The following is a 24,707-nucleotide window of genomic DNA, read 5'->3' as shown; positions in this document are numbered from 1 at the left end:
GAGTTCTGTGACTCTAGGGGAGGATTGACAGGGCTTCTTTGCCAGAACCCTTGTCTTCTGCGTTGACCGTACAAATGTCTCCTTTGAACAAGGCGCTTATCTTTTATAGGGGAATGTGGAAAGTTGGTTCCTAAACTGCTTAATTGACTACAACTGCTCTTTGTGAGCTTAGCCCGGTCTGTGGTTGTTGAACTATGACTGCCTGGCGATCCGCAGTGACGGATTGAAGGTGACAGTCTGAGTTAAAGTTCTGAGCTCCCAGCTGGTCAGTTGATTTCACAAGTACAGTGTTGGAAGAGTCATTTATCAGAAGCGTGAACCCAGAGATTTGAATGTTTGAGGTGACAGCTGTTAGACACACTGCTTAGAGAAATAACTCACAGAAGATTAGGATAAGACAGTCTTTGATAGAAGACAGTTGGGTACATTTGTTCATTTTTGGTCTCTGTGACTGGGAAATTGTGGTAAGGAAAGATCACCGTGGATATTTCTGCTATTTCAATGCCAGAGTGGTGGGTGAGCCAAATTTCGGTTGCCGTAACCCTTATATAATGTGTGTGTATGAATTTGTAGAAAAATGTTAAACCCTAAGGAAGAGATAACACGGAAATCATTTTTAAAGAACAACTTATTTTTGTGTGTGTGTGCCTAATGCTCTATTAGTGGTGAGTTGATAATTTGTTTGAATTTAAATTTTTTAAATAGTTCATGTGTTTTGAGAGAGAGACAGTGCAGGGAAGGGGCAGAGAGAGACGAGGGGAATCTGAAGCAGGCTCCCCGATAAAGCCAGACTTGGGGCTCGAATTTATTAACCATGAGATCATGACTTGAGCCGAAATCAAGAGCCAGACACTTAAATGACTGAGCCACCCAGGCAACCTGATAATCCCTTTGAAAAGACACATAACATTGGTTCAAATCCTTTTTAATCAGAGGTGATGACAGCTGTGCTCTTCAGATTGTGAGCCCTTTCCTCCTCCCAGGGAAGTAAAATTAAATCATCATTTGCCATACTGGGTTTTTTGTTTGTTTGTTTTCATTGTCAAGTCTAAACATTGGCTTCTAGCAAGACTTTTGACATTAATTTCCTGGCAGGGACCTAGGATCATTTTATTTTTGTGAGATAGTAGCTCCAGTCACAGCAGAAGCTCAAACTCTTTCTTCCCTCCATAATAATGATGCAAATGACACTTCAAAAAGTGTGTCTATGGATCACCCTTCTTGTAAACTTCAGTTGGTATCAGGCCTCCTGATATAACATATTAGGCCTTCCAATGCCAGTCTCCAAGGCAGCTAGGACTTGAATTTGAGAGAAAATTTTAATATATCAGCTGAGACATCATATATAAATTTAATAAAGTCAGATTGGCCCAACGTGTAAACGCTTCTTCCAAGGTAGTCAGTCTGCATCAGAAGCTGCATTTACTCTTTGAGGCCACAGGGGTATCATTGGGCTTATTACCCATATGAACTGGTTCTTTCATGATACATTTTGGAAGTATTCTATTGTTGTTTCTTCCCGAAACACATGCTCATTACACTATTTGTCTTTCTCTGTTTTTTTTTTAATTTTTTAATTTTTTTTAATTTTTTTTTTTGCATCTGTTTGCCCCATATCCCTGTTTTAAAACACATTCCTGCGTGAGTTTATTATCTCAATCTTATGCTCTGAGATTCTGATGAGTGATTGAGTTCCAGAGTTCTTTTATTTATAAAGTCATCTTTTTCTCCAGGTTTTTTTTTTTTTTAATTTAATTTTGTGGAGTATAACCTTTTGGGTTTTTTTCTGTTTTTGGTCTGCTTAATCTCCGATGTGTATTATACCTGCTGCTCATCACTGGCACCTATAAAATAGATATGATTTCTCTCTTGTCCAGGAAATTGCACTCAGGTTGAATTACTTTTTGGAAGTCAGAGCCAAAGTTTGATTTTGGAGTTGTTCACTTCTAAAATCCATTCCCCACCCCCACCGCCATGCAGTAGTCCCTAGTGCTGATACCTTTTTTCTGTAGATAAGAAGATCACGTACTGCTGATCAAAAAAGAAAAAGATAAGCATCTTTCAGCATATGAAAGTAGTTTAAGTAGAGAATATTCCCCATTTCCTGGTTTTTATTCAGGTGACATATCTGGAAAATGAAAGAGAAATTAGATGTCAGTCCCAAAAGCAATAAATTAGATTGGAGTTCCAATGAGACTAGAGAATAGATAAGCACCAGAAACCTGGTTATTAACTTTTGTTAGGAATAGCTAAAGTCTCATTCATTTTTTCAGTTGTGTTTTGGTATTTCCTCTTCTGTGACTCCTTTCCATACGTTAGGCTAGGGTCAGATTTGCTGGAAAGTTGAACCAGTAAAAACAAAGCCCCCAAAACTAACAGTAATAAAAATTAAGAAGTCTGTAACTGGGGCCTAGCCCAGTGTACCTGAGGATGCCTCACCCTAACCAGGGTCAATGACACCTGTGCCCTTGGCCTTTGCCTCCAGGATTGTTCTGAACTCAACTCCACTATGTTATTTACCACTTCTCTGCTGGTCTCTAGACTTGTACTTATGGCCCTTAAAGCAGGTATGGGCACTGCTTTATTCAACTTGTAATAATAATAGCTAACATTTAATGCCCCCTTAATAAATTCCAGGCACTGTGCTGAACACTTCAGCTGCATTATCTCATTTAATTGTTCACACTTACAAAGGAGAGAATAACTATGGAATAACCTTTGGAAATTTAGTGACTTGTCTGGCATTTCGCAGCTGCTAAGTTATTTGCCAAACGTCACAGAGATAGTAAGTAGGCGAGTCAGATTCCAACTTAATTCTTCTGACTCCACAGCCTTGGTCCTTGGCGGTAGTTGGTACTAGGTTACCGTTAACTAACACAGTTTTTGTCACATATTGGTTGCTCACAAGGGCTTCTTGAATTGACAAGAGCGAGACTGTATTCTACTGAAACACATTGAGGCTTCTCATTAGAAGATTAAGGTTTGAATTGCATTTATGCCACCGTTTGCTTTGAGACCCCAGTAATTCACATCATCTCTCTGGACTCTCTTTTCTGAATCAGCCGTAAAATGTGGTGGAAGGGGTTAAATGAGCGCTAAGATCTCTTCTAAACTCTGATGAATAAAATCAGAAGTGGTGACTAGAAAAATCATCCAAAACCGCCAGCTGGCGCACCAGTTATTGGGCAAATAGCTATTGCTTTATTCCAGTTGGTCCTCACTTTGGCTGTAGTGGTATAATTCCATTTAGATCCAATCTAGATACGTTTTTGCAGGGCCTCTATCATTTTTCAGAATGTTTGAAAAACAAAATACATTTGGGCTTCTAACCTTAGTTTGGAAATCTGAAATATACATAAGATGATATGAACGAGGCTGACTTTGATTACCGTATAGTGACATAGCTGGGGGCTGCAATAAAAAAAAAAAGAAACTTATAAAATTGAACTCGATATGAACCATGACAGGCCTCCTTAATGCACGGATGCTTTGGCTTTCAAGTGTATTCTTTCACTGCATTATACGAAATGTGGATAAAGTGATAAGTGAGTTTAGAAATGATTGTATAAGTGAAGTGCACTGTCACACTGTAAAGCATTTTGCCCTAGGGAGACCAAAAAATGTAAGGCAACCTCATTTCCTTTCTTTTAAGTATTTTCTGGGTTGCTTAGGGTTGCCAGTGATGGGTTGGTTGGTTTGTTGTTTGCTAAATTAAGATAATCGTAGTCTTGAAAAAAAAAATTTTTTTTAAGGAATTGTTATCCAAAGGGGATTTTTTGAGAGGCAGAAAACATAAATGCAGCAAGACTGAGAAAGATAAGGGCTGAAAAAAAGAGAAAAGAGCCAGAGAGAGAAATAGATATTAATTCATAAGCCTATATATAGATAATTGAAACCATATAAAGGCACAGGGTTTATACCTTGGGGAGGCTACTGGGTTTAAGTCCGATGATTCAAAAAAGTGAAAACAACCAAGGTTGATGATTACGGTCGTTCCCTTCTCTAGCAGTTTATCAGTCCCTGAGCTTGGCATTGCCTGTCCCCAGCCTGAGTGCCGTGAATGGGCCACACAAACTCCTTTGCTCCTCTTGTATGGTAGCCGGTTCCATCTGTCGTGGTAGCAGTGACCACAGGGCTTCAAGAGGACCTGCAGGCTGGCGGAGCGGGTGTGAGCTGTGTCCTCAGGTCCTCTGTCATTTGCACTTCTTGTCTGATTGCTCAGTACTTATTAACCAGAGAGAAAGCAACTCGAGTTTTTATTACCAGTCTTTGGACATGGAACAACCTTTGAGGTCAGGCCTAACTTACGTACAGTTTTGTATAATGTTTTCTTTCCATTGCAAACGGGTGCTTCTCACCAGGAGGGATAATGGACAGGGCGTGAACGTGGTCAAACTGCCTGAAACAAAATAAGAATGAGGTTTGGGTTCTGCCTTACATCCCTCCTCTATTACTATTAACTGTAGGGTATTTGCCGAGGGCTTCTACCTGTATGTCTCATCTGAAAAGGGGATTACAGTGTGTCCTTGGCCCAGATCTTAGGAGAGTGCACTTAGGGTGCACTTACCTAGAAGGCAAAATTCCTTGCATGTAGGTCATGTTCAATATTTGGTAGTCATTATTATTTTGATTGTACTTATTTTCTCTCTTGCCTGAAGGGAGTAGACTCTTGTTTTAATATAGGGAGGCCTTGCAGTTGAACCATCTACTGTATGTTCTGACTTCAGAATAACTCGGTGAGGACCCTCTGTTGAGGGATAAGATCATAAGCTTGCTGATTCAGGCCAAAAGAGGCTAAAATCAGGGTAGGCCTGAAGCTAGGAGTGTGCTCACCTGGCAGCGTTTAAATGTAATAATATCGGAAACAGGGTTAGCTTTCAGCCTGGACCCATTTTGGAGTCTTTGACTATTGCACTGTAATGTTGCAGAACAGGTATATTAAAAGCGCAGTCTCGAAGTTCCTGGCGTTCTCAAATGCAAACCTTCCAAGTACTAGTGAAGATGGTGGCAGCACCACCCCCACCGCCACCAAGCCGGTGTCTTTCTTTAATCGTCTCCTCATAACCTTACGTATTTTTCAAAATGCAAAGACTTCGTCGGAACTCTTGTTAAATTTAGACAGCTCTTTTGTGTTAGTGGTTGCGGTTACATACTTTGAGTACCAACGTCATAACATTGTTACCAACAATATTATACCGTTTTAAAACATGAAACAGTGGTAACTAAACACTATACTTATACACAATCTGCTTGCAGTTCTGTAGGGGCAGACCAGTCCTGATTAAGACCAAGCACGTTCTAGACCTTTCACTTCTGGGCTAAGAAATCTTATAATGGGCCGCTGCTGGTGAGCGTTGAATGCCCCCCTCTGTCTGGCCTGGCCTGGTAACTGCAGCGGGGTCAGAGCATGGGTTTAGTTTGAGGTCTGGACAGCTGCAGCATTGGGACCAGCTGGTCCTCATTCTGGCACTGACTGAAATCGGGTAGGCTCCCCTCAGAGCTCCAACTCCTTAACAACTCTGAGTGTGGTTAACACACGGCTCTGTCAAGTGCTTGCTGCCAGTATTCCCACCCAGTTGGGGTGAGGAACTTGTCCCAGTTGTCCTTCTGAATAAGCTGCTCCGGGGCACCTGGGTAGCTCAGTTGGTAGAGGTCTGACCCTTGATTTCAGCTCCAGTCATCCCGGGGTTGGGGGACTGAGCCCCGCATCCAGCCTCTGCACTGAGAGTGGAGCCTGCTTAGGATTCTCTCTCTCTGTCCCTCTGCCCCTGCCCCATGTGCATTCTCTCTCTATCTCTCTCTCTCTTAAAATAATAAGAACAAAAAAATATAATTTAAAAAAGCCACTCTGAGGTCAAAGATGGATTTCCCATGCAGCTAAAGACATTTAAGCATTATACCTCTTACTTGTATGGGGCTGGTTCCACGAATCCTGACAGAATTTTGTATTTTTTATTTTGTAATCCTAACGCAGCCCCCTCAAATGGTGTAACTTTTAGGTCTCTCTGAATGTGGGGAATGAGTATTTATTTTAATCATTATTTGGAGGTAAACCTCATACTACAAAGTTAAGTTAGAACATAGAGTGCTTTACTACAGCATTTTAAAGTGGTAAAATAATACTGTAACTTGTGTCAGTTACCACTTACCTAAATGTTCAGATCTGGGAAACTTTGGGAGGGCCTCAAGTTCAGATCTAAGCATGCTAAGTGAATCAGCCATCAGCATCAATAAAACTCCTTGAACAGAGCATTTTACTATGTAGATAAGGTGTGGCAGACAGTCTCCTTCAGCACAGATCCAATTTGATGGTTTTTTCACTTAATTTTATATGCAGTGTGTGCTTCTCATTTTTACATAACTTCACAACCCCGGGGATTGGAATAGCAGGCACCGAGGAAAATAGATGAAAAGAGAAAGTTAAAAAAAAAAACAAAAACAAAAACAAAAACAAAAAACAACCCACGTAGACCAGCAGAACTGCAGAGATCACAGACAGCTGGGAAAGATAGGCAGCATCAGTGAGAAATGGAGTTGATCAAAACTGAGGTTGTCCCTGGGGATTTCACTTGCAGGGAGGTAACAGAATCGCACATTAGAACAACAGGCATTAGTTATCCCTTTATATCTTATAGAGGAAAATAAGTGGTGTTGCACCAAGTAAAACTGAATTAAAGTCAGTATACTTCTTCGAAGTAGAAATTTTATCACACGTGAGGCTGCAGGCTGTGTTGGCTGAGGCACAAACATTGGAGTTGGAATGCCAGATTTTTTTTATTGAGAGACAATTACTGTACAGTAAACTGTACATACTTAAAGTGCACAGTGTGATGAATTTTGACCTATATAGTCCTGTGTGAAACTGTCACCCTAATGAAAATAATAAACGTAACCATCACCCTAAAACATTTCCTCGTACCCTTGAGTCCCTCCCTGCCTCTTCTGTACTCTGCTTCCAGGCATCCACTGATAGGCTTTGTGTTGCTACAGATTAGTTTGCATTTTCTGAAAGTTTGTATAAATGGAATTATATGCGTTCTGTTGTGTGTGTGTGTGTGTGTGTGTGTGTCAAAATTCTGACTCAGATCAATTGTTTTGAGATTCACGCATGCTGTTGTAGTTGCTTTTTATTGCTGAGTATTTGGTTGCGTGTACTTGTGACAGTGTTTATCCATTTACCTGTTGATGGACATTTAGATTCTCTTTACTATTTGGCTGTTGCAGATAAACCTGCTGTGAGCCTTCGTGTGCCGGTCTTTGGCCATGCATTCCATCTCTTGGTTAAATACCTAGGAGGGAAGTGACTGGGTCATATGCTAGATGCACATTGACTACTTGGATTTAAATCTCTGTTGTACCACCCAGAGCTTATGACATGGAGTTAGTCATTTAATCTGTTGGTATGTAAGGGACAGGTCTGTTAGAAGGATTAAATAATATAATTCATGCGAGGCATTTAGCAATGTGCCTACTGTGTAGTAAGCATCTATCATCTTGCATGTAATTTTTTTAACTTTAAATATTTTAAAGCTTTAGAAAGTTTCAGTGTTGAAATTTCTTAGCTTTGCTTCTCGGGAAAATTCATTCAAGAGGAAAGGGATTATTCCATCAAGCTGCATCATGGTGGGGGACTGATAAATACTCTATTTAAAAGATAGGTTTACTTGTAACAGGAGGTATGTGCATGGTTATTAGCTAATGAAATACAAAGAATGCTTACCAGGACGGCAACCTTTGAGATGAGAGATTGAAATGAGAGATTTCAGTCTCTGGAAAGCTATCCATATATTAAAATTCACAGAATTTGTAACCAGTTTAAGGAGAGTTAATAATAAATATCCATTATATATGAAGACTCAATGATAAAAGATCTAAGATAAAGAAAATGCAGTTCTGAAGCTTCTCTTTTAGTTCATGTGTAGTAATTGAGGAGTGATCTCTAGGTTGAATGTGAATCCACTTTCCTTATTAGCTGTGTTGCTTTGGGGACATCATTTAACCTCTCTGCCACTTAGAAGAATTAGCCTCCAGCTCCAAAGTCTATGATTCCGTGACACATTATATGACATGATACTTCTTTAACCATTCTGGCACTCCCTAAAATCTAAACATTGAGTTGGAATCATTTTTTAATTATGCCCATGGAGAGTTTTATGATTGCTTAAGGAGAGGTGTAGATATTAATGCATTTATGCAGGAGTCCTCACTAGGTGTCCTGATTCAGTGCTGTTATCTTTCTGGTCTGCATGCCAAAAACAAGCCACGTATCACAAGAGACATAGCCAAGCTCCCCAGTTTTATCACCACTGACCGAGGGGTCAGAGCCTGGCAGCGCCCTCTCTCCAAATTTGTCTGAAAGTCGCCTAGACCTGAGCATTACACAGAAATTTTTCTTTGCTCGCAACTGTGGAGCAGTACGTGAAGAAAGGACCCTCTTCTGAGGATGTGGTTTTTGAAACACCAAGCCCAGATAGGCACAAGGAAATGGTGATTCTTCTGTTTGATTTTGAATTTTCCTGTTGTTTGGATACTCTTTTCTTTTCAGCACTGCCTTCTATGAAATTAACCATAACGCCGCACTTAAATCGACACCTGCTCTCTGTCTTCTCAACTAGCAGCTGGATGAACAGATGCCAGTGAGGAATTGCTGTCCAATAACCATCCTGCCCTGTTTTGTGAGGATTGTTATTTGCATTTTTCACGTTTATTTATTTATATGTATAGCTGCTTTTTCCTGAGTAATATTCAAAATGCTGACCCCATTGTGGGAGAGTAATGATTTAGAAATACTGCAGTGGTTATAAATTCTGATACAATATATCATAGACCTGAACTGCAGAATGATCTTCATGCTGTCTTTTTCAGATGTGCACTTGAGGAGACATCAGCGTCTCTCATAAATTTCAGCCTCCCTGCCCCCCACATCTCAACATGACCCCCAGAGCATATGCAGGAGACGATATTCGATAGGAGTTTCCAAGGTTGCTGCTAATATCGCTTCAATTAAAAATTGGTTACTTTTGAGGTATCCTCAAAGGCAGGAGAAACTTATGTGGCCATAACTTATTTAGATCTTGCTTTTGAGCAGAATGATTTCTTTCCATTCTGACATAAGGAAATAATGTTTTGGGTCACTACTGACATTTTATTCATGCAGGTAGCCTATTCAGTGGGTCTGCTGGGACTGAGTGCATGCATGGACTTCAGCTTGCAGTCATCAAGAAAGCAGTCGGCTTTTGCTACTGAGTTCAGAGACTATGCCCCAATTTGTGGGCAGTTTCTCTTAGCATTCCAGTGTGGTACACAGCATACGTTGAATTTTGCTTCCTTCAGTAACTCGCTAGAATATTTTCTCTCAAACAAACTCAACTTCTGATCATGTTTGTTGGAAAAACTATGTAAAAGCCTCATTCTATGCAAATATGGAAAAACTGTATTTCCTTTCCCTATTCTGGGGCTAAAAACAAAAAGCAAAATCAGATAGTCAAGAAAGTCAACTGTTGGTTTAATTTCAATATTTCCACGGTGGTAATCATATTTTTAGTTATTACTGTCAAAGTTATAAATTATTAAAGGTCTGTGTTTGTGATATTTTTTCACTGCTGCATTATCCAAATTGATTGGCATGCGGTAAAAATTTAATTTGCCTTTTGCTTTCTCATTGCTTTAAAATGTTTTCAGAATGCAAATGATCATATTAAAATTGTTGTACACTATTCATAATCAGTGTGCTAGTTCAGTGTTTTAAAAGGATCCTCAAAATGAAACCTTTCAACATTCATCCATTGATCTTCTTGAATGTCTGTATTTTTTCAACCTAATTTCTGGGGAATTAAATGATCATTTAACACAAAGGTAATATATTCCCCTTTAGAATGTAGCAACTTCACTAGAATACATTTGCATTCTAGGATAGTTTGCCCAATGCCAGTCTCCCTAAGAGGAGATTTGTCTAAATTTTCAAATTTGCTATTCTTAAGGGTTTTTTTTTTTAAAGGTTGAGCAACTAATAACTGTGGCATAAGGGATTTGTGTCTAAAATTCAGTGATCCCTTTAGCAATATTCATTCAATCAAGTTTGGCTGTGTGTGTGTGTATATAAAAAAGAACCATGAGATGATTTGCCAAAAAGCAATGTTTGATTCCCTAGGATAGACTTAAGAGCTAGATCATTTGAGCCAAAGAGCAGTGGGTACATAACTCATATTCAGAGTTTCCAGTGACCATGGAGATTTTCTGTTAGAGACCATTGCAGGATTGGCTTTGGGCCACTGGGGAAGGTCTGTTCCCATCTCTGACTTCAATATACTTTTTTCCCTGCCTCAATTTTTTTGACATGCCAGTTTCTCCTCTGCCTTCCTACCTGCTTACTTTCCTTCTGGTCTGTGACCCTTTCCAGGGTGCATTTAATAAGGCAGGAAGACAGGACTAGTGGAAGATTTTCAAAGGCACCCTTGCACACCCTGTGCTCACAAAAGTACGCAAAATCATTTTATCCCTATGGTATGGAATACTTCTCTGTCCCATAGCAGGAATATATGTTCCTAAATACAGATAGATATTCTTGGGAATGCCTCTGTTTGGGATCATGGAGGAATATTGTAAACTACTGAATGACCCATGCATCACCATAGCCCATGGTTGTGTGTGGACCAGAGCTGTTCTTAGTCTGTGGTGTTTAATTTAGTGACTGACTGCTTTATTTGCAATATAGCTACTAGTTTGGTGTGTTTGAGGGTTTATGTGGGCATTAAAAACTGTAGATAAAAAAAATAAGGCAGCCAATCAGGTTGGAGAAAGTGAATATCTCTTCCTGGTCAGTGGGATGATTTGGCGTCTTCCATTTACAATTTACAGAAAATTTATCTCCTTTGTCTCTGGCACCCAGGTTCAGAATTCTCTGCTCCCCATGTCACAGTGTATTTGAGTATATGGGATGTCACACTGGGAGAAAAACCAGAACATGTATATACCAGCGTGCAAAGCTTGGATAACACGTTGGACTCTGACTTGGTGGCCCTGGTGTTGAGATTTACATAGGGGACATAAACATTTGTTGATTTATTCCAGCCTCGAAGCTCAGAAGTCACGTGTTTCTAGTGATAGGTTAGGTGGTTAGAAAGTATTTTGGTCACAAATCTATTCCTTTGATACCCGCCTTCCTGAGAGTGGAAGATATTTACAGGAGAACAGAATGGTTTTCTCAATCGAATCTTCCATAGTTTAAAAATTACTGGTTTGAGAACCTGGGATCATGCCCTGACCTATGACTATTATTTGTGATTATTTGCTTATAATTTGTGATTATTCTGTGTTAACACAACTAAACCACAACGATACCAATTTTTGAGAGCTGTAACTAACACTCAAAGCAAAATCCCTAGAATTTTCTGCCATATAAGTTATATTGCAGTAATTCAGCATCTTTCCATTATAACCTAGAAATGATTTTTGTAAATACTCAAAACTAAATGTGTGAAAGATAAGATGTCACCCATATTTGATATATAAGGTGAAAAAATAACAAAAGGCAGGGCTTAGATGATTCTCTTTGAGTAAAGTTCCATGTTACATGGGTTTTAATTCTGACTTATTCATTGCACAGCTAGTCTTCCAGGTAGAAAGGTAGTAAGAAAGACAAGCCAAAACCAAAATTGGGACAGGAGTATGAGGGAGAAGCTTTTGTTTTTAGAGGGGACAGATTTGCAGCTGATTGAACTGATCTTTGGATATGCTAACAGCCACTGAATTTACTGCTTCCTCCTTTGGAAACATCTTGGCTTGTCATCTTGTTATAACCTTTGCACAAGTACTCAGAAGAAAGTCAAGATCCTTAATAATCATGTAAATTAGGCAGAACAGACACATCTTTGATGGGAGAAGGAACTAATACCGAAACATGTTATTAACAAATGGCCAGTGATGTGACAAATATTTTGTACACATGGAATTAATAGTGAAACATGCAGCCGCCAGCTAATAGTTTTAAAATGAGAAAATCATAGTTAATTAAACTTTATGAGACAAACATATTGAAAAAGATGTTGTATAAATGGCTTCAGTAACGTGTTATTTCCCCCCATTATTTATATTTAGGAGAATAGGGTAAAATGTTGCACACTGTAATTTTCCAGTGGCCTAAATGCCATGCTTCATGGTATCAATATTATAGAATATAGGTTTTGCCCTGCCCCCACCCCCATCATCAAGACTTTCTTGGTTCTCAATCTTGTAACATTCTGAAAAATTTAACTTACCATTGATGTAATAATTGAAGTGATTTCTTCCCAGTGTGATTTGTGGTCTAAAAAAAAAAATGTCCTCCGTGGAATTTTTAGGGCTCGGTGGAGCTCATGGATAGGGGTCTTGTGAATAAAATAAAACTCAGTGAGGCATGTCTGTGAATTCTGATTATTCCCTGTGACCTGAGAATCCCAAGTAGATCAGATTTCGTCTGGTGGATAGGCAGAAAGAAGGAAGGTTGCTCTTGTACCCTGATACTCATTCATTGTGTGGGACTGACTTGATCTTCTATCGAGTGACCATGTGATGAGTTTATAAAATTGCTTGCCATGTGTCCTGATTCAAAACACATTGGCTGTGATCCTCTGTGATACGTACAGGAAAATAGGAACCATCAGGAGAATTATTGGTAACCCACTGTGTGCAGCTAATGGGACTGTGGGCAAGAGAAACACCCCCATAAAACCATCTGCAAGTTTGGACCGTTAAATATAAGTTGCTTGTATCTTCAGGGGTAGATGACTGCTCTGCCAAATCCACTGTTTACCAAGAAATAGGAAAGGTGTCTGGAGCAGTGTTTTTCAACTGTGTTTTTTAGAGTCATATAAGCCATCATCCTAAGGAAAACACAGGATACTTGGTAAAAACCTGATTCCTGAGTACAGATCTATTGTAGCACAGTCTCTGGGAAGACTGCATGTCATATACTCTCCATTGGTGATTCCACGGTTGTTAGAATTTGCCAGATTTCTTTTCTATCTCTTCTTATATCTAATGCTGTTGTTCATCTATCTAATGTTGTTGTCCTATTTCAAAGTAAGCTGCAGACAATGTGATACTTCATCTCTAATGGCTGTGGGTGCCATGACATTTCATCTCTAACTGCTGGGGCTGGGGGTGGCCTAACATTTTACGTAAGTTTCTACAGCAACATGTTCTACAAGCTACAATTGGAAACCAGTCTTCTGAGTAGTGGTTCCCCAGCTTGAGCATGCATCGGAATCTCCTGGAGGTCTTGTTAGAGAGTTTCTGGCAAGTTTAGTGGGTCTGGGCTGAGGGCTAGAAATGTGTGGTTCCAACAAACTACCAGGTGAGACTGACACAGCCGGTCTGGGAACACTTGGAGAGGAGAATCTCTGTTGTAGTGTGTTGAGACACAAATTGTTTTTAATGAGGAGTCAAAAACCACTGTTTCTCATCCAGACTGTCAAGTTCCTCTTTTTTTAAAAAAAAAAAATTTTTTAATGTTTGTTTATCTTTGAGAGGGAGACAGAGCGTGAGTGGGGGAGGGGCAGAGAGAGAGAGGGAGACACAGAATCTGAAACAGGCTCCAGGCTCTGAGCTGTCAGCACAGAGCCCAATGCGGGGCTGGAACTCACAGACCCTGAGATCATGACCTGAGCCGAAGTCGGACGTTTAACCGACTGAGCCACCCAGGTGCCCCTGTCAAGTTCCTCTTTTTGTTTCCTGCCTCAAATGTCTATAAACTGCTGAAAATGGAATCACACTTTAAATTACACCATATTTTTATATTCTCATTGAATGTCTTTTTTGTTCACTAAGTTCATTGCTAAGAACTCAATATCCTGGGTGAGAAGAGGTAAAGACGAAGTACAGTGGACAGTGTTCTCATGGTGGGTTGCTCTCCATGGGCTTGCATTCTAAGGACATTAGATCTAGGTAGGACTCAGATGTATTGGGTAAGATAGGTGTTACCTTATAACATTTCTTATCTAGTCTGTGTGCTACCATGGGGAGGGTGTAGGAGAGGAGGGAACTTTAAAAATAATGTATAACATTGTCACTATGTAGCTGACACTCCATTATCTACCCAGAAAGATTGGGGCTACTCTCGGGCACTCTGGTGGGCTTTCTCTGGCTGACCGTGCTGGACCTGAGTGTGGGTATGTTAGAAATGGAAATGCCAGAGGAATTAGTCCAAGAGAACTGGTGGATAAATAGCTCTGAAGGTATCTGACAGCATCTCTCCGAGGTCCCCAGGAGGGTTGGGCCCCATGGTACAGAGTAACCTGCTCAGATCTATACCCTGTATTGCCCTCCTTCCCTTCCCTCTCCCTTTGGATCACTCTACCTACAGGCTTTGCTATTATCCAATCACGTGCCAGCGCTTCCTAGCAATACATCCCAAAGAAACCAACTTTCACTTACATCCCTGTCTCGTAGGTGATTTGGGTGTGGGGAGGAAAAACTTACTGCCAGGAAACTAGAAAGAGCGCTCAAGAAACATTTGTATAGCAACTCAGGTTTTGAATAACTCTTTGTGAAGTATACCTATTTTATTAGCAATGGACATTCATTATCGAAGAACCAGAAATTTCATGTCCCAAAGCTTGAATGTTTAAGTCACATAGTAGCAGGAAGTGAACGTGGGTGTCAAATCACGCACCGTCTCGTACCCCTCACCAGGACCCATAGGGTCTAGTCTCAGTGCAGTGTTCTGTTCAAAAGGACATATCCATCCATGGCGATGAAATTTAAGTAGCAGAAATCCTTTAATTGTATTTCTTGGCATATTTAAAGGGTTAAGTATGTGAAACATAGTAATTCACCTCTCACATACCCTTTTGTTCTATCCACACCTGTCAAATGCTACTGTAGCTCCTGCACTTTTTTTTTTAAGTACAACTTTGATTAAAACTCTCCAAAAAAAAAAAAAATGCTACCCAGAATCAGATTGGTGTCACGTAGCCGCCCTCCCTTCGGTTTTCTTCCTAAATTTACGTGACATTAGAAATCTGAAAGAAAGTGTCTGCGTGTCTGGGTCCTTCCTTAGAAGGTTGGGAGAGAAGTAGCTGCAGAAGCAGATTCCTAGTCTCCCTTAGCAGGTTGGGCGGGGCTGGGACCACCTGACGACATTAATTAATTAATAATATGTGTTCTATTACACAGCTATTTATAGTGTGCCTTTTCTGTGACAAGTTTTTTTGCACTTGCGATGCATTATATACTTTCCTTTTTGATAATTATGTGTGCACAGTCATTTCTACTGGACTTCATAGGTTCAATGAAAGACTATAATTTATTTGCCTAGTTGCATACTAGGCATGGTTGGTATTTCCATTTTTTTCTCCTGTAATAAGTTGTGCTGCACACATATTTATGAACCGACTTGCTAATTTCCTTGGGATCATTTGTATCAATGGAATTACTAGGTTGGAGATTGCAGTTTTCTTTTTTTTTTTTTTTTAATTTTTTTTTTCAACGTTTATTTATTTTTGGGACAGAGAGAGACAGAGCATGAACGGGGGAGGGGCAGAGAGAGAGGGAGACACAGAATCGGAAACAGGCTCCAGGTTCTGAGCCATCAGCCCAGAGCCCGACGCGGGGCTCGAACTCACGGACCGCGAGATCGTGACCTGGCTGAAGTCGGACGCTTAACCGACTGCGCCACCCAGGCGCCCCTGGAGATTGCAGTTTTCAAATATTCTGATATATGTTGCCAAGTAATCTTCCAGCAGTACATGTATGGCTGTGGTGTTTTTGCCAGGAACTCAGAAACCTAAGAAGTCATCATTCTGTCTTAATCTTTGTCACTCTGATAGGTAAATAAATCAGTAAACAGTGTCTTGTAAAACTTTTTTTTTTTTTTTTTTGATCACAATATTGACACTTCTTTTGGTGTGTTAGAAAAATCTCTTTTCACTGGGCAAATTGCTTTTCTATCTGTGGCTCACTTTTTCAGTGAGATATTGTTAGTCTTGATGTTTTGTGTTGGAGCGCTTAATAGATAAAAGAAGTTACCTTTTTTTCTGGGCAATATTTCCTAGTTTGGCATTTTCTTCTTTGCACGTTAAGCTTTTACACTGGCTACTTAAAGACATACTTTTAAAAAAAAGTAATTTATTTTGAGGGGGTGGGGGGGAGAAGGGGCAGAAACATGGAGGAGAGAGAGAATCTCAAGCAGGCTCTATGCTGTCAGCACAGAGCCTGACATGGGGCTCGAACCCACAAACTGTGAGATTGTGACCTGAGCCAAAGTTGGACGCTTAAGCAGCTGAACCACCCAGGCGGCAACCCCCCCCCCCCCACCCCGCCCCGGATTTACATGTTTAATAAACAAATTAACAGTCTTCTTTTCTGATTGATTCCCTTTTACCCTGTGATTGCTACAGGCTTCAGTTTTAGTCATAGCAGCAGGAGTCCCTTGTTGTCTATGGTGGCCATTGTTTTCTTCAGAGCCTCAGAAACAGGAAGGCACTTATAATGCTGTAGTGTTGCTCTTACACACGTAAATGAATGTGTTTGCAAATTCCAATTAAAGACAACTTTTAACATTCTCCTGGCTTAAAGTTACTCATGTACATAGGAATGTCATAAGGGGTCTGTCAGAGGGTACAGCAGATTGCGTATCAAGATTGGTGTTACTGATAAATGTGAGAGGGTTTAAGAGAAGGTGGTGACCATTGTCAGCGGGGGCTGTAGCTTCTCGTCCAAGTAGTGGCCTGAAATGGCTCTGTTGGGGTTTCAGTAGGTAGAGTAGTAGAAAAGGCAATTTTGAGTCTGGTTTTATTTTTCCTTCAGCAAGTGTGAAAATAAAGGAAACCACATTTAAAATGGAGTTGAGGGGGGATGCCTGGGTGGCTCGGTTGAGCATCTGACTTCTGCTCTGGTCATGATCTCATGGTTCAAGAGTTAGAGTCCCATGTAGGGCACTGTGCTGACAGCTCGGAGCCTGGAGCCTGCTTCGCATTCTGTGTCTCCCTCTCTCTCTTCCTCTCCCCCACTCACACTCTGTCTCTCTCTCTCAAAAATAAATTAACATTAAAAAAAAAATTTTTTTTTAATGGAGTCGGGAATCCCCGAAGGGGGCGCTCTCATGCACATGCCATTCATTGCAGCCTGCATAACCAGCAGAAGGAAGGAAGATAAGAATTATCTTGACAAGGGAGGACGTTTTTCACATAGGAATATCATCCCTGCTTTTAAGAAGAAAGAAGGAAGAAGATCCTTCCCTGCCTCAGCAACAATGACTCACCATTACACTTGTACCCAGTGAGATACCACTACCACCCCAAACTCCTGGTCTTCCACACTGATTTCTATTTAAGACAACCTTCCTTGACTTCCTCCTAAAACCTAATAAAAACTGACCTCTCCTTTGCCTCTTTGGACTTGCCTGTGGTTCACAATAGCTTGCATGTCCCTAATTGTAATTCCTCTGCTATTCCTGAATAAACTCATTTTGCTCATAAAATAACCATTTGGTTTATTTTTATGGTTGACACAAGAAAGGCCTCTTCCAGTACAAAGCAAATAAATAAAAATAAATGGGAATGCCAGTCCGGGGGCCAGCTGTTCATCCACAATTGAGTTGCCCAGTAGCAAGATCCTGCTGCCTGCGTAAGGTCAGATGACCTTCTGGGCTACTCTCCACATAAAAGCACATGATGGCCTTGAGTCTTGGGTCAACGTTGGCGGTAAAAGTACATTATTTCCACGATTCTGCTTGGAGAGGATTGTGCCCTCTTCTCTGCCTTTATTTTGGGTTCACATGCATTGGCTCAGATAATCATACTGTGTAACCATAGAACACTGTGAATGATATTCCTGATATGCTGAATAGCTGTGCAGGAATATAAATGATATTTATGAGCAAGTTGGGAGTGCTTTAAATATTGTGAAAATGCTGACTTTGACACATTGGGGATAATGATGCAGAAACAGTAGGCTCTTTGTAAACTGTTTAATGGCAACAATTTTCTAAATCAAAGCAATCTACCCTTCTCCATTTACAATTTCGTCTCCAACTACTACAGTCTCATAAAGAGGTTTAGTGCACAGAATCTTTTGCTTTTCTGAATGGTTATCCGGTACTCTGATGTTTCGAACCACTTAGATTTCATCTTTCAACAACTTAGAAATGTTACTTGGGGGCTGGAGGGGTTTGTCATTGTGGCCAGAACATGGTGTTGTTAATAGATAAAAATTTACTTAAGAAGTACAAGTTTCAAAATGTGAGATGATGTCCTCATGTTAGTGTTTAACATCCTAGGTAAATATCAATACTTACATAAGTAGGTTTGTGTGTCTGTATAGAAATAACAAAATGGTAATGTACGTATGTCTCTAGCCTATTGAGAAAGCGTTTGCAGTAGTCAGTGCCAGAAGGGTTTTACAGTGCAACTCAGTTACATTTAATGTTTCCAATATGGCAAAGTTTAATCTGTATATTAGCTTTTAAATTTGCTAGGTCATATTTACCTTAAAATGCATATTTTTCTCCATGTGGGAGCTGAAAAGAATTGTTGTAATCTAATTGTATTTGTATCCAGTGCTGTTTACATTTCATAATGCCTACATTTATTCCTGACCTATTGTATCTTCATTTAATGAGTTTTCATTGAGAATTTTCCGTGACCCCTTTGCTTACATCAGAAGAGAAAACAAGTTGATGTAAAATAGCAGAAGTAGCAGAGAAGAATACCGGCTAGAAAACACTTAAAACTTTTCCAAGGGAACCCGGAGAGAACTTTCCTACAGTGTGGTTCTTGTCATGTGGAGCCTTTCTAGAGACAAAAACTCTGCTGTACTCACTGCCTTAGGTACACTGGGATAACACATCTCAATCTTAGTAAGTTTCCTCTGGTTCTACTTTCATTTTCATTTAAAGAGAGAGATTTCTTTTATTTAGGGAAGGAATTTTCATCATCTTTGACAGCGTAAGGCATGGGAAGAAAAGTAAACGTAGCTGTGTGCTCAGAAACACAATATGCCAACTTTATATCTCTGGGACTTTGCTATAAACTTTTATTTTAAATGTTCTTCTGTGTGCTCACAAAAATTTAGAGGATATGAAACATATATTAGATTTTTTTTTTTACCTCGAACACTGAATAAAAACTCATGCATGAAAGTGCCTAATAAAATGGATAATGTCCAAAGGAAGGAGCAAGGATTTTATGATTTTAATACAGACCTGGCAGAAAAAAATTAAGTTAAAAAGCAGAGTCCTCTCTCTGTGAGGTGTATCACCAACGAGTGGAAAGATAAAGAAGATTTGCACATTTAATTTCTGGTGGTCTTTAGTGTCTCTCTGTAGTCTATTCGGACTTTTGGGGTCATGGTACATATTTTCCATGGAGGGGTTCCAAGTCATTCTTATCCTGTTGGAATTCTTAAAAGAGAAAAAAATATTCTGTAGGTCCAAAAAAAAAAAAAAAAAAAAAAAAAGCTTTGCTTACCTGATGCTCCTCTATTTTGTATATTCTCTTGGGGGGGGGGGGGGGAGGGGAAATGAGCTGTAGCTTGATGTAAAGTAGACGGAAACCATCAGTAGCAGCCATGATATCACCATTATTTAGACTAGTAGGAACTGACAGAGGAGCCTTGTGGAAACAGTCATGGGCTTTGTGTGGAAGTGCAAAATCAGAGGCTTCCGGTGATAATGACTAATTAAATATATATTTATGTAGAAAGTCATGAAAACTGATGAGGACTGCAAAGGTTTGAAGAATCAGAAAATACTGGGGATATATGGAATTTCAAGATGTATTTCCATCTTCAGTCATATGTGCTGTTTGCTGCTTTTTTTCAACATACAGTTGCACAGTGTGTGCATTCTAGTCAGAGCAGGCTTAATGGTCAAAAGAAATTGGAGAGCGAATATAGCAGAGAAGAATTTCCAATGAACATCTTAACTTCAGGAAAAATACAAAACCATAAAATATATATATATATATATATATATATATATATAAATATATAAATATATAAATATATATAATACAGATATTAGGTTATATTTGTCTATACGTGTAAATATTGTATTATGTCTTCATAGAAACAAGAATTTTTTTCAATGTTTACTTTTGAGAGAGAGCATGAGCAGGGAAGGGGCAGAGAAAGAAAGGGAGACACAGAATCCAAAGCAGGCTCTAGGCGCTGAGCTGTCAGCACAGAGCCCAACGTGGTGCTGGATCCCACGAACCACAAGATCATGACCTGAGCTGAAGTCAGACACTTAACCAACTAATCCACCCAGGTGCCCAGAACCAAGAATTTTTAAGCTTATATATTAAGTATTTGATACAATAAAGAATCAGATAAATTTTTTTTGTTTTGTTTTGAATACACAATGGAATCAATTGCTCATTTAGACAGATACTGGAGTGTCACTGTTCTAAATATTAATCTATTAGAATTACAGTGAGTGTGCATATTCTCAGAAGTTAGCCTTCACTACTCCTTCACATGCACATCTTTTTAACTTTTCTTCCCTCCTAATGGTTCTGTGTGTCGAATGTTGGCATCCACAGCAATGATTTTCTCTTTTTGTTTTGTGTTTCTGTAAAACCACATTGGGTCTCTTCAGAGTAACACAATACATCAATGTAGACAAGACAATGTATACATTAGAGCACAATAGCCACTATTCTTTAGGTTAATGGAAGCTTGGCAGAAGTTGAACTGAAATTAAACATAAGAGAGGAATGCTTGCCATCATTAAAAGGATAGTGAAGAACAACTTAATGTTTTGGAAAATGGCCTTGGAGGCTTGTAATGTGAGTGTGGTCAACAGATCACAGCAATTGACAAGTAAGAAAAGTTGACTCATTTGGACCAGAAATAGGTTCTGTGTCACAAAAACCTAAATGGAGGCTGATTCCATGAGCAGCAGCTGTGTTGGCTCATGAGCTACAAATCTACCCATGTAGTAGGTTTTGTAGGGTGTATTTAGTCATGGTCCTCAGAGGCTTTGTAACCCATGCTTCCTTTTCACTTTTTAGGAGATTGCTTACATTGTGTGATGCAACTAAGGCAGTGACCATCTTTAGTCTATTATGTGGTCTCTTGAGTTGCAGCTGATGTGCATTTTCTGGGATAAAGTGAGAATTCTCTGAAGAATACTGATGCCAGAGGCACCTGTGTGGCTCAGTTGGTTAAGCATCCGACTCCTGAACTTGGCTCAGGTCATCATCTCACAGTTTGTGGGAACGAGCCCCGTGCCAGTCTCTGTGCTGATGGCATGGAGCCTTCTTGGGATTCTTTTCTCTCTCCCTCTGCCCTTCTCTGCTCCGCACGCGCGTGCGCGCGCACACACACGCTTTATCTCTCTCGAAAATAAGTAAACTTAAATAATACTGATGCAGAATTTTTGCAAAGATCGTCATAACTGGCATCACACCCTGTGCACCCCCCTCCCCCCCGGGGAATACTTAGAACTCATTCTTTTAAACCTGTGACTCAATTCTTTTAGGGTTTGGTTGGAGGATATTTGAGTGCCATCATATCCTTCCTTGCTAAGTCCACTCCTGTGAGCACGGTGTGGTCACAGGTAAGAAAGAGAGAACGTGACCTGGCCTCAAGATCAGTGCTCCTTGCACTTTATGCTTTTCCTCCTGATTGTTGTATGATTTTAATTGTAGGATGCTTTAGAATTCAATTTACGTTTATACTGTATATCCAGGGGAGCCTGGGTGACTCAGTCAGTTAGGCATCCAACTTTGGCTCAGGTCATGATCTCATGGTTCCCGAGTCCCACATTGGGCTCTGTGCTGACAGCTCAGAACCTGGATCCTGCTTAGGATTCTTTGTCTCCCTCTCTCTCTGCCCCTGCCCTACTCGTGCTTTGTCTCTCTGTCTCTCTCAAAAATAAACATAAAAAAATAAAAAAAAAATAATTACTTTCATTAATATTACTACTGATTCCACCTGAAAAGTCTTTGGGTATTAGGAAAGTGTAAGGTTCACTATGAAAAGTAAAAGTCTTCAAAAATTCTAATTTTCTTTTTTTTTTTTTTAATATTTATTTTGAGAGAGAGAGAGAGTGGAGAGAGAGAATCCCACACGGGCTCCACCCTGTCAGTGCAGAGCCAGACACAGGACTTGATCCCAGGGACTTCAGATCATGATCTGAGTCAAAATCAAGAGTCAGACACTTAACTGGCTGAACCACTAGGCACCCCCAAAATTCTAATTTTCAAAGGAGAACACACATTTAGTTACAAGCGATGAGTCCTGTCAGTTTTTCTTTTGAAATGACAATCTTTTTATGTTTATGAAAATGTCTGCTAAATACCCAGTTTGAATAATAATTTTTTAATCTTTCTTTCAAGTCGAATGTGAGGTTCCATGAGAAAGAACAAAAAACTTTCACTTATAACTGAGTTACACAAGAGCTTTTCCTGTAGACGGGCCTCCTGGTCTGGTATGCACCAGAAGGGATTTATGCGTAATTGTTGTTATTAAAACAAACATGCACTCAAGGGTGAAGACCTAATAAAATTAATGAATTTTTAAAAGTTTATCCATTTTTGAGAGAGAGCACCCGTGTGTGCTCACACGCAGTGGGGGAGAGGCAGAGAGAGAGGAGAGAAAATGAATCCCAAGCAAGCTCCACACAGTCAGCACAGAGCCCAATGTAGGGCTCGAACTCATGAACCGTGAGATCATGATTTGCATCGAAACCAAGAGTCAGACACCTAACTGACTGAGCCACCCGGGCGCCCCTACAAAATTGATGAATTTTGGCGCCCCTGGGTGGCTCCGTCAGTTAAGTGTTTGACTTCCGCGCAGGTCATGATCTCATGGCTCATGAGTTCGAGCCCCGTATCAGGCTCTGTGCTGACAGCTCGGAGCCTGGAGCCTGCTTCGGATTCTGTCTCCCTCTCTCTCTGCCCCTCCCTAGCTCACACTCGAATTCTCTCTCTCTCTCTGTCAAAAATAAATAAACTTAACAAAAAAGTTAATGATTTTTACTACTTCCTTAAGAACTTGAGGCTGGCACTTATTTTGGCTGCAGGTGTGTAGCAATGAAAAGTAGAGCAGTCGTGGGGCACGTGGTTGGCTCAGTCTGTTGAGTGTCCGACTTCTGCTCAGGTCATGATCTTGCTGTTGATGAGTTCGGGCCCAGTGTCGGGCTCTGTGCTGACAGGTCAGAGCCTGGAGCCTGCTTCGGATTCTGTGTCTCCCCCTCTCTCTCTGCCCCTCCCCTGCACATGCTCTGTTTCTCTCTGTCTCAAAAATAAATAAACATTAAAAAAAAAAAAAAGAGCAGCCATACTAGACTGGTAGCTTTGGTGCTGCTGTTTTAATTCTGCTAAGGTGCTTGAAGTTTAAACCACCATTCATTTTATACCATAAGGGCGATGTCCGTGCAGTGAAAGAAGAAAATCATATTTTAGTAGTATTAGTGGAATCGTTTTCTCTTCCTGGATCCCCTCAAAGAGTGTTGGAACCCGTGGCATTGTGTGGACCACATTTTGAGAAGAATGGCTTTGGAAAACCTGGCACGTATCTACCAATGTATTAGTACAAGTACGTTTACCGTTCCATTGTGTGTAATAGAGAAATAGAAATAACCCCATTGCCCATTAGCTGGGGGATGGATAAATAAACTGTAGTATAGTCATAGCACAGGGTTCTATCTGTAGAGCACGTTAGGTGAAAAAGATTCCAGCAGGTGATGTGGTCTCCATGAGGGCGGGTATCTCTTTCTGTTTCATTCATGCTTGCGTCTTAAATGAGTTCAAGTGCCCAGCACATACTAGGCACTCAGTAAGTAGTTTTTAACAAGTCAACTTTCCCGTTAATAAAATTCAAGAGTGTGCAAAAGTAAGCAATAGAAAACACTGAGGAAATAATAAACTCCCTTGCCCCTCCCACTTCGGATTCCATAAGTCACTTCTGGCTTTAAAATGGACTCCGACAGTGAGTTCGTATTTTCCAAAGGATTGTTTTTGGCATAATTATTAGAAACAGTCAAATTCCCTATCTTCCATCTTCCAAGTCTTCATGGAAGTGACATTTATACTTCATTCAGTAAACCAGGGGTGGGGGAGTTATGTTGAGAAAAATGTGTAAGAACATCCTGTTTTCTGTGTTTGAGTTTGTTTTGATTTACAATCTGTACACCCTCTTCTTTCGTGACCACGAAGTGCTTGCGGACTGTTGAGTTTGCTGTTGCTTTTGTTGTTTTGAGTACAGTTCCCTATATTCATTACATGAAAAGTGTTGAGATTTTATTTAGTGGGGAAATGGTGGATTCTGAAAATTAAAACCTTCTTTTAAATAGGAGCTTCTGTCCTGAGGCTCCATGTTATTCTGGTGAGGAGATTTCTTTCTGTGTGTGTGTGTGTGTGTGTGTGTGTGTGTGTGTGGTTAAGCTTTATAAACAGCCAACTTGAACACACTAGCATAAACCTGCTTCATCTTTCGACGGCTGAAAATGAGCTGCAGGAGTCCACATGTGTGCAAGTACCTTGTAACAGAGGCCCCATTTCCAAAGACATGAAAACCTTTTTTTCTCCTAATAGATCATTGAAAATTCTTATCTTTTTTTTCTTTTACTGAGCTAGTCCCCACGTGGCTCATGAAACTTTTAAACCAATACAGCTTTTAAAAGTTAGAGGTGATCTTCTAGAGAGATTTCTAAAATAATCCTCATAGTGGCATTTAAAGCAGCTGCACTCAGAATATTAAATAAATCTATACATTTTGCAGAG

At 40.1% G+C, this 24,707-nt stretch overlaps 1 protein-coding gene across 13 annotated transcripts in view; it reads left to right on the top strand.

Moving 5' to 3' along the window:
- Positions 1 to 24,707, top strand: part of UNC5D (unc-5 netrin receptor D) — a 569,825-nt gene that overhangs the window by 88,979 nt on the left and 456,139 nt on the right. The window lies entirely within an intron of this gene.

This window comes from Leopardus geoffroyi, chromosome B1 (assembly GCF_018350155.1).
Source record: "Leopardus geoffroyi isolate Oge1 chromosome B1, O.geoffroyi_Oge1_pat1.0, whole genome shotgun sequence".
NCBI lineage: Eukaryota > Metazoa > Chordata > Mammalia > Carnivora > Felidae > Leopardus > Leopardus geoffroyi.
This window is presented reverse-complemented; position numbering and strand designations above follow the sequence as displayed.